The sequence below is a fragment of the Haemaphysalis longicornis genome, unplaced genomic scaffold, assembly GCF_048455015.1.
Source record: "Haemaphysalis longicornis isolate Haplotype H1 unplaced genomic scaffold, Haemaphysalis longicornis Haplotype H1 scaffold_17, whole genome shotgun sequence".
Taxonomy (NCBI): Eukaryota; Metazoa; Arthropoda; class Arachnida; order Ixodida; family Ixodidae; genus Haemaphysalis; species Haemaphysalis longicornis.
The window spans coordinates 7,017,962-7,031,335 of NW_027526276.1; the positions used below are offsets into that span (position 1 = coordinate 7,017,962).

General features: G+C 44.6%; 1 pseudogene; it reads left to right on the plus strand.

Annotated features, from left to right (window-relative positions):
- The first annotated feature begins 563 nt into the window (after positions 1 to 563).
- On the plus strand, positions 564 to 4,565 carry LOC144166433 (uncharacterized; annotated as a pseudogene).
- The last annotated feature ends 8,809 nt before the right edge of the window (positions 4,566 to 13,374 follow it).

Consider the following 13,374-nt stretch of genomic DNA (forward strand, 5'->3'; position numbering starts at 1 on the left):
GCCTTTCGGCCGTGACCATCACCAGTTTATTAGCCTCGTGGACAGCTCTGTCGGCAGCTGCTTCAACAACCCAGCTATCGCCCTTTACCGGAGCGTGCTGCTCCAATCCTGCTCCCGCAACGCGAGCTCCCTTTCTTGGCGCGCGATCCCCTACATGACGCTTGCCACCAAGCCTAACGTGATCTTTTTTTTCAACCAGTTATTTTCTGAAGCTCATAATTCGTGTGCATGCAAAACATTTCTCCGGCTATTAAGCCTGCTTCTGCAGTTTTAAAGAGAAAGCGTAGCGATGGTCAGGCTTCTTCAAGAAGCGGCTACAATTATGCTTGCGTCGGATATCCTCGTTTCGCTCTCGCTTCATCGTATAACTGGAGTATTCTGTGAACGCTCGGCGTATTTAGCTACGCAGTTGCTGCATCGGTGGACTGCAATAACCAGCCTTAGTTGCCTTATTTGGATGAACCACGATGGTTGGTTCACGTGCCGCGTGCCGGGATGTTATGCGTCAAACCCAAGGGCATTGGATTTCACGTGTTCCCGAAGGATCCGAAGCTCTGAGAGGGATGGGTGCAGAAGATGAACCGAGTCGGACCGAGTGGCAAGTAAGGCACGCTTTCTTGTTTGTGAATTTTGTGTGTTAATGGTGTACACTTTAGCAGCGTTCAATACCGCGTCATAAAAGGCTTGCCCCACTACCGATATGCCGATCAGCGAGCGCAAAACTTCGCAGCTTGTGCTCGATCCCCTTCCCGGGGAGATCGCCGACATCGGCGACACATTGGGGACAACTTGTTTTCCTTGCAAAATGGTGATCGCTAAAATGTAGGAAGCCTAAAATGACATCTTACGAAAAGGTATGACGACTGTCAGGCCTCTAGCGCGAACGACACGCCTGATACAGGGCCAGCTTAACTGCAATTCCGAGCTCGCGCCATTGCACTGCGATAGCTCAGCGCTGCCGTGACGGCATCGAAGCCAACAAAGTAGCCGTTGTCTTACTGCTCCTTTCGATATGTGATAACTCGAGCGGGAGGTAAAGCAGCATCAACGATAACAAAGCTTAGTGCTTTACGCCTGCTTTACCGCTGTAGTTTTGAAGCGGTGAATGCCTATCGACGATACCGGCGCCGAGCACTGCTGCGAGGCTACGGGCAGAACAGAGCGAGCGGCAGCCGCGCGTGTCACTCACAGAATCATACATTTTTTTGCGGCGAATTTTTATCTCCATTCCCGCCTTGTCATATCATCGAAGCCCTGCCCTGACCGCACATCTTCCATGTGAAGTGTTGCTTTCGCGAAACGGCAACGCTGGGAGGTTTTCATTTCATTTTCCTCATTCACTCTTTTCGGCCCCCCTTTCTTTCACCATTCTGCCCTATCGTCCCACCCACTGCACAGCCTGAGTGATTGTCTCGCTGCTAGTGCTGATGGTGGTTATGTGTTACGCATCTCATTTAGCTGTTAGTCCGCCTGTTTGTCATGCTATATTAGTAATGTGTTATGAAAGTGCAGAATCTTTGTCAGGGCTCATTCAGTTGCAATTCTGGCAGTCTCACTATTTGTTGCAGCAAGAGACTTGCAATGCGGAGCAGTGTAAATGGCATTCAAGAATCTTTCTGTCAAATCAGTGCTTTTTTGACGTGTGTATGACACTCTAACAGAGCAGTAATGATAAGCTATCACTGGTGCATGATATGTCATTCAAACTAACTGTTGTGTCCTAAATGATGATTGAAACTCCATTTGTGCGCCTATGTGTGTGTTTATAATGCGTGTATTTTTGTTCATTAAGGTTCTCGAAGTTCGTCCCTACCACCGGCCACAAAGTGTGTGGTGAGCATTTTGAAGGAGGCCGAAAGTCGTATATGGTTCGGTTGCCTTAATCTTCCCCCTCAAACAAAAGAAGATTGTCAAGAGGCGTCCGTTAAAACGAAAGAATGTATGTGGCGAAAACATAAAACATTCCTGTAGTTAGCAAAACGATGCTAACAAGAAAACATTTTAATAAGCACCTTACTGCACGCTGTCATGTTTCAAAGCTGTAGTCCTTGATTTTTTTTATTCTTCCCATGTGGTAGCCCCCGCAACGTAATGATGTGAATCAAGTGCAAGTGCCAACTTCCCCTGGAGCCTCCTCAGCTCAAGGGAACTGGGACACTAACCTTGATAGCACTGGAGGAAGACGTGTTGGAGAAGACGTTGACTTACTTGCAGAACACTCCTATTCATATGACAAAGAAAATGAACATGCAGTTGTGAACAGACAGACGGAGGCAGTTACACAGCTGGAAGAGGCCAACAACACGATTGCGGCACTTAGGCAGCAGCTAGAAGACAGCAAGAAAGCTAACGGGGAAGCCGTGAAGTCGTGCAACAGTTTGCAGCAAAAGATGAGGTGACTGAATTTATAGCCAACATGCACGTGTAGTCAGCTGAAAGAGGCTCGTAGGAAAAAAGAAAGCGAGTTTCATTATCACAATATTGTTCAAGATGAAAAAAGGCTGAAATATTATGCTGGATTTAAGACACGGAAGTTGCTGGAGGCATTTCGGTCAATGATGGAGGAAGACGTCAACAGCCTTCAATTTTGGAAAATGAAAGAAACAACGAATGAAGACAGAAAGTTCGTGCTTAATATGCAGACGCAGTTGATCCTGGTGTTAATGCGCCTTCGATTGGGCCTCGACGGTACAGACCTTATCTTTAGGTAAAATACCTCTCTTACCTACAAGCATATGAGAGAGAAAGATGGCACCGACCAAGTAACGAGAAAGAAAAACTTCAAAGACGTTTCACCTCCCTCACGGGAGCGTTTTTTGGTCGGTGCCGTCTTTCTCTCTCAAAGTACCCTCCCGACATGACGGTTGTCCGTCAAACCCTTGACTTCACCTACATACATATTGGTAAACATTACACGAGACAACACTCAATCTATTGATTTCAATACGCAGGTTTTGGGTGTCAGAAAGCACGGAGTCGCGTATTTGGATCACATGGCTTGACTTCCTGAACAACAGGCTCATCCAGGTATGTGCAAACGTTTTGCATTTAGTGTGACATCCAGCTTTCGAAACCTTTGTCCATGCGACCATTCTACGACTTGTATTGTGAATTAATATATGCACAGTCTTTATGAGACCAAATGAAATAATGTATGTGCTATTTTATTGCGTATCCATCTCTTGCACCTTCGTTGCTGTTCTTGGTTCATTTCGAAACTCAATATCCCTCCATGCCATCCTCCCAGTACTTCGCCAAACAGGCCCCGAAGCCACAATGTTGAACATATTTGGGAAAGTCTCTGTGCACCATGGTATCATCTGCACAACACTGGCTCGATGGAGATATTGTGATAACATTGACATAACAACTACATTTTGATGACGACAGCATGACAAGGGCAGTGTGATGGTGGATAAGTGGCCTCTTGTGGTCACTGTCATCACATTCAAATGCACTTCGCTAATGTCTTAATTATTCTCTAGTGGGTGGCTCGAGTACTTCAATAGCAATCTTTTTGTTGCACAAACATTGACAGTCGCTGCATGACAAATTCTACGAAACTGCAGTTGCTTTTAATGTGCCTCTAAAAGGACAGTTATACAATATTGCCATTGAACAATAAAAATTCTTGACTGATTTAGGTTCATATCAGCTGGTTAAAGCAACTGACAAAGCTAAATGACATTATACTTGGATGCGGTTGTTTCTGCTACAGCTTACAAGACTGACTGCTACGGAAGGGTCATACTGCAAAAAAGAGACATCTGTTGAAAAGGCCTAGTTGATCCCGAAATAATCAGCCAATTTAGCTTGAGGGTCCCCCTTTCTGGCTCAAAAAGGACTACGCGAATCAAGGAATGCAATGGTATGCACAAGGGTCAAAAACTTCAATTCATTCCTAAGATTGTTCTTTTTTGTGATCGTTTTCCAGGAAAAGACTTCCAAAGTGTGCAAACTTCTTTTCTTTGGCGCAGGTACCAACATCGACCCCGTCCCAGCTGTGCGATAAATACCGTTCACAGGCGTTGCTCACCAAGGGCTCTGACACTCTCTGTGGAATACTGGACATACGGAGATTTACATAGAAACACTGTCGTCCTTTCGTATCCAAAGTGAGGCATTTCCACAGTATAAGAAGCACAACACTGCGAAAGGCCTCATAGTCTGCAGCCCTAACGGCTTCGTCGTATTTGTGTCCAACCTTGCACCTGGTTGTCTATAAGACAAATCTCTCACTAACTCTTCCAATGTTTTAGACAAGTTTTTCCCAGGACGCAGCATTATGGCAGACAGGGGCTTCACTATTCAGGACGAATGCAAGGCGCGGTCACTGTATTTGAACATTCCCCCTTTCATGGACGGTAGGCCTCAACTTACTCAAGAAGATGAAGAGGAAACCAGAAAGATTTCCAGTGTGCGGATACGTGTTGAGAGAGTAATTCGAAGAGTTAAAACGCTTAAAATTCTGTCCCATGTATTTCCCAACAATTGCAGATAACCTAAACACGATATGGCACATATGGGCTCATTTGACTAACTTTGTGGATGTGCCTTTGCTGTGAAGTTTGAAAGCCTCATTTATGAGCAGTTCTTAATCCCACAATGCCCCAGCTTAAGTAAAGCAACAAGCTTGTCCATTGATAACAGATTTACTGAAGCAATAAATTAACATTGCACATTTCCCATAAAACATGTTATACATAGAATTCAGCAGACATTTAGAATTTCTCCAATGTTGTGAAGAAAACTCTCACGCTTCTATGCTTTGTGTGAACAGTTGTTTACGTTGTCTTAATTTTTATATGAGCTTTGTTGTATTTCTTTCATTAATTGCAATTGGACATACTAAGTTTTCCTTTTGTTTCCTGAAAAAACATGCCCTGCTATATCCCTTGTAAGTGGGGCAAGACTTTTTCGTGTTTCGTTTGAGCTGCCTTCATTTTTGACCAAGAATTTGAATAAAAATTGAATAGAATGAAAATCTGGAAATCTTGCCTGAACATACAACTTCACCATTGAATTTCTGACGGGTCCTACTAAACTGCACCCTAAATTGGCACAGGCTCAACAATCCTTCGTACTACAAGCAAAGAATGGCATTCTGCATTCATGACCTCATTGGCTCTAGCACAAAAATATCCGCTATGCGCATCTCTTGCAAGAGACCTAAACATCCCCAGCGTCTTCTGGAAATCTTATTGACTCGCTCACAGCTTCAAGCTAACATACATGTGTGGTTGACGGAGTCATACAAAGGAGGTTTCTCCGTGGCCCCAGACGGCTGTGTATTCTCACGACAATAGGTGAACCCTCCTGCTCTCCTGCTAGCCACGGTAGTCCCGCCTCTCGCACAGCTGGTTGGACCGCCGGCCAGTGCAGACAGAGAACTCAGCAAATCTACATCACGAGGCCGTTGAAGGCGGCCGGTTTGAGTAGTACGGCATGCCGACCTCTAAAATATGAGTTTTGCTCAAACTAGACGTTTTCATGGCACAAAACAGTATGGCGTTTCTTAGATGGCATTTGAACAGTTCACGTCGAGTTTATATTTTCCTGTATCGTTCCTTTATTAATGGCTAAACACACAGCAAGTTAGACGTTTAACTGTTAAGAAATAAAGGCAGTAAGAACTTTTCATATAAAAGTTTGCAGCGCCCCACGGCTTCGCTGAAAATGTCTCTATCAAAATGCACAGAAACCTGCATGCATTTCTGTTCACTGTATACAAAAAGAATGCACGATTGCAAGCCGCATACGCCCCTTGGCATTAGCACTTGAGTAAAGTATCTGCTGTTTGTTTTGCGACACCCACTACACAACTCAGTTCTACAAAAGGTGTCGACATTCAGGGGACTCTTAATTTCTAGAACTCTGGGCTCACAGCACTGGCATTTCACAATGCCATCGGGGCTAGCCCCCAGGAAAGGATGCCTTTGACACAAAAACAGACCGCACTGCTCGACGTGAATGTCCAAGTGTCCAATGTTTTGCCGTATGAGCTCTTTTCTTCCACTGTCCTCACACAAAACCCTCTCTTCATTGCGGAAGTGGCTGGGCACTTCTTTCGCAATCAATCACTCAGTAGATACCGAGCAGCGTGAGGTCCCATGTTTGTCTGCCATGTTTTTACCCATGTGTGCACTCTATGTGCTGTTGAAGCAGTTATCAACCCCTGTCTGTAATGATGACAAAGGGGCGAACCACTCTGAAGCCTTGTTGCACACTCGACAGCAGCAATATCTTCAGCCGAGTATACTAGTGCTTTTGACTTTTTGATGACGTCAAGACACCGCAGAGGCAGACTTTGTGGCACTTCATCACCTCTTGTTGGTTTAGTACTTCTTACTGTCAGAAAATCATTGGCCTCCAGGACGTCAGCGAAGCACTGCAGTCCACTTTCTTTTAGTTTTTCGTGCAAACTAATTCAGTTTCGTGTGGTAATGGCCTCCCTTTCTGGCTCCATTTCTGGCTTCAAGGGCGACTATCTCATCCGTTTGTTGTGATGTTCTGGAGTGGTGCTTAGTCTCTCCCCGGTGTCCTTGGAGAAGACCAGGTCACAGAAATTATTGGGCACTTTTTTGGGGTCTCTAGGCCTGTACCACTGTCTCTCAGTCTCAGTGCTTGACAGAGTATCTGGCACAGTCGTGAGGTCATATTGAGCGAGGTACATCAGCCCATACAAAACACAGCACAGGTGTTTGCATGTGGATTCTTTTTGCCTGCAACACAGGTGCAGGTGCCTGCAACAATCTCACCATCGCTTCTTAACCGCTTAGCTGACACCTTATATATAGTTCTTTTTGCCATCGATGCCAGCACATCTGCACGTGCAATAGTCTCGTGGCTCTCTGTTGAAGAAAACTGCAGCTTCTGCAAATGACCAGAGGTGAACAGACGCAAACCGGCAGCTTTGTGCTTTTGTGCACCCTTGCTTTCGATGTACCTGCACAGAAAGAACACAGCACATGAACATTTTTGAAAACATACTGTGTGAATGAAAGTGTGAATTGTGTGAACTATTTACACCACTGCTATTTGCCTGATTGTCGAATTCAATCAGAACTCACAGCCGTGCTTCCATTAGCACATTCATTTCGAAAATCTACAGATATCTGCCTTAAAAATTATCACTTGATACTAAAACTTCCGGTTTCTACAGTCAGACCAATTCACCGCGTGAACGCCTTTACTCATGTGAAGACGCATTCACCTGTCAAGGGGCACGTGTCAGGCTAATTCCTGTGCGATTTTAGCAGTGTCCTGATTAGCGCTGCAGTACTTAGTTTACTTGTCTCCTCAGCTGGCGACCGGGATTCAAATCCCTGACTTACTCCCAAGTATTTTTATTTATATTTTATGAATAAATTATTAATAAAAATGTTTTTCAAATGTTTATTATTAATTAAATAAATAATCATACCCTATTTATTTATTTATTTATTTATTCTGTCTTTACAGCAGCGGCCATTTTGGTGTTGACGAAGACCGTCCATACTCGCGTGTGATGCCACATGTAAGGTTTTCCCTTTAAAAATCTCCACCATGAAAGCCACATAGGTTGGTGAAGCTTTGATTATTGCTTCACTAGCGATAGGTTGTATTTCGCCTGTTTTGTATTTCAGGAAAGAAATAACCTGCGCTGGAAGGACACACTCTTTTACAAACTAAAAAAATAGGAGCACGAGGAGGTAGCCTTTATTGTAGCAGGAAGACTCAACGTCATGTGGGAAGATTGGGAGTAGAGGGTTGGGAGTTTGTAGATTGGGACATTCTAAATGCGACAGTTCGACCCAAAACAGCTAAATGACAAAGAAAAGTCCTGGTGGTACAACAAAAAACGAAATTGACTTCTTTGAACTCGTAGCCGAAATATAGTGCAAGATGTAAAGGTGCTAAGTAAAGTTCGGAGCAGCGACCGTAGCATTGTTAGATGCAAGGTAATCCAGAATTTCAAAAGAGAAAGAAGGAAACCCGTGGAAACTAAGAAGCCCCGCATGGAGTCCATCAAAGCCACGACGAAGGCATATAAAATACCCATCCAAACTAAATTCCTGCTTCAAAACGAGAAAAACGAGGATAATGTAGAGGTGCTAAATGACAACCTAATGACGTCAATACAGAATCAGCAGCTGTGGGAGACGTAGTACGTAGGAGCAGCAGGGGGGAAAGAAACTGAAAAACGTACTACAAAAACCATGGAAGCAATTTCAAAACGTAAGAACATGAAGGTTTCAAATGCGTTGGATCAAATTAGGTTAGCAGAGCTGTCTAAATTGAGTAATAGAAGTAAACAAACAACGTTCATTGCTATTACATGGCAGTGACTGAAGAATCGGTGACAATATGACGAAGTTTGAAGGCAACTAAGAGGAAGCTTGCGATTGGCCAAGACAAAATTTGCTCATTCATACACGAGAAGGGTAACATTACGAACAACATGGTCGAGGTACTTAAGGTGGCAGAACAATCCTACACCACACCGCATGCCACTGGCGTTAGATCATAGGAAGCTACTGAGGGTACAAGCTTAACTTGCGATGTCCAAATAGTTTTTAAGAGGAAGCAGGAAATGCTCTGAAGGACATGAAAAATGAAGTAAGCTCGCACTAACGCGTAAGACTTGACGTTGGCGCTGCTGTACGCAATCTTCATGACAATCACGACAGTCTAACTCCACGATTGTTGCCAATTTGCTACTTCTTCGCGGCCGCAACAACCTCAACTCAAATCGTTGTTGCTATACGTGCGTGCTTCCTCATTTCTTTGGAAGTGATAATCCTTGCACCTTACCTTGGAGGGGCGTACGCTATGACGCGTCTTTGTCGTTCCGAGCAAGTGTTGCTAGGATTACGGCGAACACTGGAGTTCTTTTTGTGCAATGTGACTAGTGGGCATGCTGTGCAATGTTACTAGTAGGTAAATTGTGCAATGTCACTAGTGGGTATGTTTGGCTTGCAAAAGTGCGCTGATGACGCCGGGCCGTCGCCGCGAGCTAGGCACACACGAGCGCTCCGCATTTTATTACATTTTTACCTCAGGGGCTGTCGCCGCAATTTTTTTCCAATCTGAAGAAGCGTGGTAGTGCGGGCTTGTGGGTACATACTTGACAGACAATAACAGCGCTTAAACGGGAGGCAAGAAAGATTGACAAGACAAGTCGCTGTAGAAAAAGCGTGGCAGTGCGATCTCGCAAGTGGGTATGCTTGGCTTGCCAATAGTGTGCAGGGGATTCTGGGAGGTCGTCGAGAGGCACGCACGTACGAGCGCTGGGCATTCCCTTGGTTTTGAAAACCGCAGGGCGGCCGTTGCGAGGCCTGCGCTTACGTACAATCGCTCGGCAACTTCTTGGTATTTCTACCGGCGGACATGAAAAATGACGATTTGCTAAAGAGCTTCGCTCTTACAAAAGAAAAATCTGCAGGCGATACGGCATAGCTGTGGATCCTTTAAAAGAAGGAGAAGATATAGTGGAAAAGCTCGCGGCTCTGCTTCCTGAATACCTAAGGACACAAAAAGTAATCATATCCTGGTAAAACACCCACATTATTCTGATCCATACAAATTGATATACCAAGGGCCTTAAGAACTAACGACCCAACAGCGTACTATAAGTTGTTTACAAGTTGTTTACCAAAGGTAAAGAAAACTGCATTGGACACAACCTGTATTCTCAACATTTGAGACAGCTGGCTGGGTTTAGGGGGGGATACTCTTCCATAGATCACATCCATGTTTTCTATGTAATGATAGAAAAAATCGAACTATACACTAAACCCCTTTCGGAAACATGGCATTTATAGACTGTGAGAAAGAGTTTGACTTAGTACAAACCGCAGCCGTGCTGAAAGCGTTAAAGGACCAGAGAAGAAAAGAGACCTACATAAGTCTTCTCGACGACATATATAAAGAATTTACTGCCTGGATAACACTTGACAAGCAAAGAGAGAAATACCCTATCCGTCCTGAGAGGCAGTAAGACCGCGAGGCACCATCTCACCATTATTAAGAAGAAGGTTGGTATTATGAACGCGTGACTCGGGAAATACGAGATCAAGGATAAACGGAAGACACCAGTCGATTAAGGTTTCCAGGCAATGCAATATTGCTGACTGAGACGGCAGAACACCTGCAAAAAGGCTTCAGTAACTACAATCACAAAGCAACACCCTGGAGCTCACAGTAAACATGATACAGTAGTGTAAAAAGGAATAAGTATGCTGAAAGCGCCCTCTTCAGCTTTCGAAACGAAGCGGCAGAAGTACAAGAAGTACAAGTACAAGTACTACCTCGGACAATTGGTTAACGCGGAGCCCGACCACTTGAACGTAATTCGGCGCAGAATAAGTCAGGCTGTGGGGCACTCGGCAAGCACTCTCAAATATTGAAAAGTAAGCTACCTCTGTCACTGAAAACAAAAATCTACAACCAGTGCATATTCGCGGTGATGACATACGGCGCCGAGCGCCTTACCAAAAACCAGAAAGCAAACTGAGATTAGCTTAACGGCCCATGGAAGGAATAATGTTAGGAATAACACTCAGCGACAAGAAACTAGCTACCTGGATCAGAAGACCATTTGGGTAACAAAGTGGATTCCAAGAGGTTGGTCTAGAGGAGGCGGAAGGCCATCAACTGGATTGAGGGATGAAATAGCGAAATTCAGGGACAAAGAGTCCACTCGAACTCCAAGGAACAGAAGCTGCTTGTAGTGAATAAGGGAGGCCTTCGCCATGCGGTGCGCCTGTGTAGGCTGTTGTTGATGAGGATGAGAACCCCAACCTCGGAATTCACATTAGAAGCTTCCACAAAGAGAGCGCGAAAGTCCGCCCGTGCTTAGATTTCAACCCTAGGTAAACATAATGTGAATACATCGCCCGAAGGTTTGGCTTCACATCAATGGCCAAACGGTAGACATAAATTTCAGCGCCAACGTATGCCTAGCTTTCACCAATGTCGGCTGCGTCTAATATCATCGCAGCCGTGAGAATTACCTTCGGAAAATTCTTAAGGTAGTTTCCATAAAAGTTGGTGGGCCTTAAGTTTGATGGATTAATATTACGTCCCAACGTAACCTGACCTCGCCGAACGTAACCTAGCCGAACGCGTCATAACCCACCCGAATGTAGTTAAACTGCAACAAACCTAATCTAACCCAGCCCAACGACACATAAGACAACCAATATTATATGTCATTCACCCAATTCTAGAAATCCTGTATGGAGATCTCTTGATATAGTAAAAACCAGAGTAAAGTAAGCAATAACAAAATCACAATGACCGAAAAATTCCCAGACCTAACAAAAAATAACGTAGTAACGCCGTACTCGAACCTAAGCCTTCTAGTTTAAAGACAACTACTATACTACAGCGCTACAGGGGCAGCTGCCTGCTCGACTTTTTAGGGAGTATTTATCCCATAGAATCTCCGGGTTACGTTCTTAGCCACTGAGAGCGAACTGCGGTGAGAAATTTCTAAGGGCGATTCTCACTGTTGCTGTGACTATAGACACTGTCACCAATGTATGACAAATCAAGGCGGCCACCGACTGTCTCCAACTGCATAGCGAGTGATCCGCCGAGAGAACATTTTGCATTTACGTGGCAATGAAAATCGTTTATGGCTGTTCAAAAATCTTGCGGGTTGTGTGATACCAGCTGAGCGAAATTGATTTGTCCAGAAATTAAAACCCTGAAGAAAGCCCCCATGACCAAGACGTCATTCGGGTGTAACGTAATGGTAAGTTCTCGGTAAATAGATGTCTTTAGAGCAACCAATATTTTACTAGAAAAGTTCGGATCCCCATAGTCTAACGCAGATGGTAAATGAAACGCCGAGATTTCTTGCGTAGCATAATTCATTGACGAACTGAAAAATCCAAAGCCACTGCAAAAAAGTCCCAGCATTCACGACGATAATGCAAACTATTTACAACTCCAAATTGAAATTAAGACTACCAGAAAGGAAATCCTCGCGAGAAAGCTGAGCCATTCACCCCAATCTTGAGACGGAGGGGATTTGGAGTTGTTTTTATGAGAGAATGCGGGAAAGGGGTAGCGTGCGGGTAATGGTCCATACATCAGCTTTAAAAGACAAACTGCTTACACGGTTTTGGTATGGCACAATCAGATTGACGTCGGCGCCATAACGCGAAGTGCCCAGGTTTTTTTCTGATTGCGGGAAGCGTTTTTCTTGTTTCAACGTCATCATCGTGTGCCCTCCCCATTCATAAAGTTGGTCTTTCCTGCTGCGCGTTTTGGCTACGACAGCACCATTAGTGAGACAAAGGAGCTTTACTTAAAAAAGAGACAGAGGTAATACGTGAAGTCCCACTGAGGCAGTTTTTACTGGGTGTCCGACAGCAGCACCTGAAGTGCTTTGCCCACCGGGCGACCACCTAACAAGAGATACTGGTACAAAGCATCTACAAGATAGCGAAAATGTATTTACACTATCTAAATTTAGGAATGTCCTAGCATGAAGCCAGTGCTGATGATGATGATGATGATGATGATGATGATGATGATGTCCTGAAATTTTTCGGCACGTACCCACAAGGGGGGATTGGCCAGGGCTAAATCGGTTAAAAACGCGGGGACTTCAATATACCTATTTCCGGAAAGAGGCTGTAAAAGGAAACTTAGTTGTTACTCAGAACGAAGCGTCAACGAGCTCCAACTTCTTCATCCTCAACCTAAATATCCGGTAGTGGTCCATATCCATATAATCAATTTTAGGTATAGTGTTTGCCCTTCTCTTTTAGCCATGAATTTAAGCGCAAATTTCGACCAATCTGTAGAGTTAGTTTGTGGCCAAACTGTAGCCTTTCCTGTTTTGTACACCATTAGGCAGTGACCGCGGTGCACAGTAACTCAACTGGAAACATGAAAATGCATATTTTTAAGACACTAAGGCTTTTTAACGGTGCTACGCGCGCACCTGACAGCAAACCTCTCGCCGCGGTGAGCCGGGGACAACAAGCATGCGCGTTTCTGATCACTCACGCCTATCAGAACTGCTTTTCGCGTAGCGCTGGTCGCGTGTGTAGGGGACGCGTACCTGAGCCTGCTATTTGAATATGTTGGGCAACAAAATCCGGAAAGCTTGCACTTGTGGGTGAAAATCAGGCTTAATATTTTTCTTCAAGGAAACGGATAGGCGTTGTACTTGTAATCAGGAAATCATTCTGCCAGCCAAAGGAAAAGGCTTCAATGGGGCAATAGGGGTCGCAATTTCCCTTGTGAACAAGCTGGAAGCGTATTCAAGCAGGGGAGGGGTGCGCAAGACAATCGCTGATGACAATAATAATATAAAATAATAATTATTATTATTGTGAGCTTTGTTTGAGGCTACAGCTTGTCTACCACCGTAGG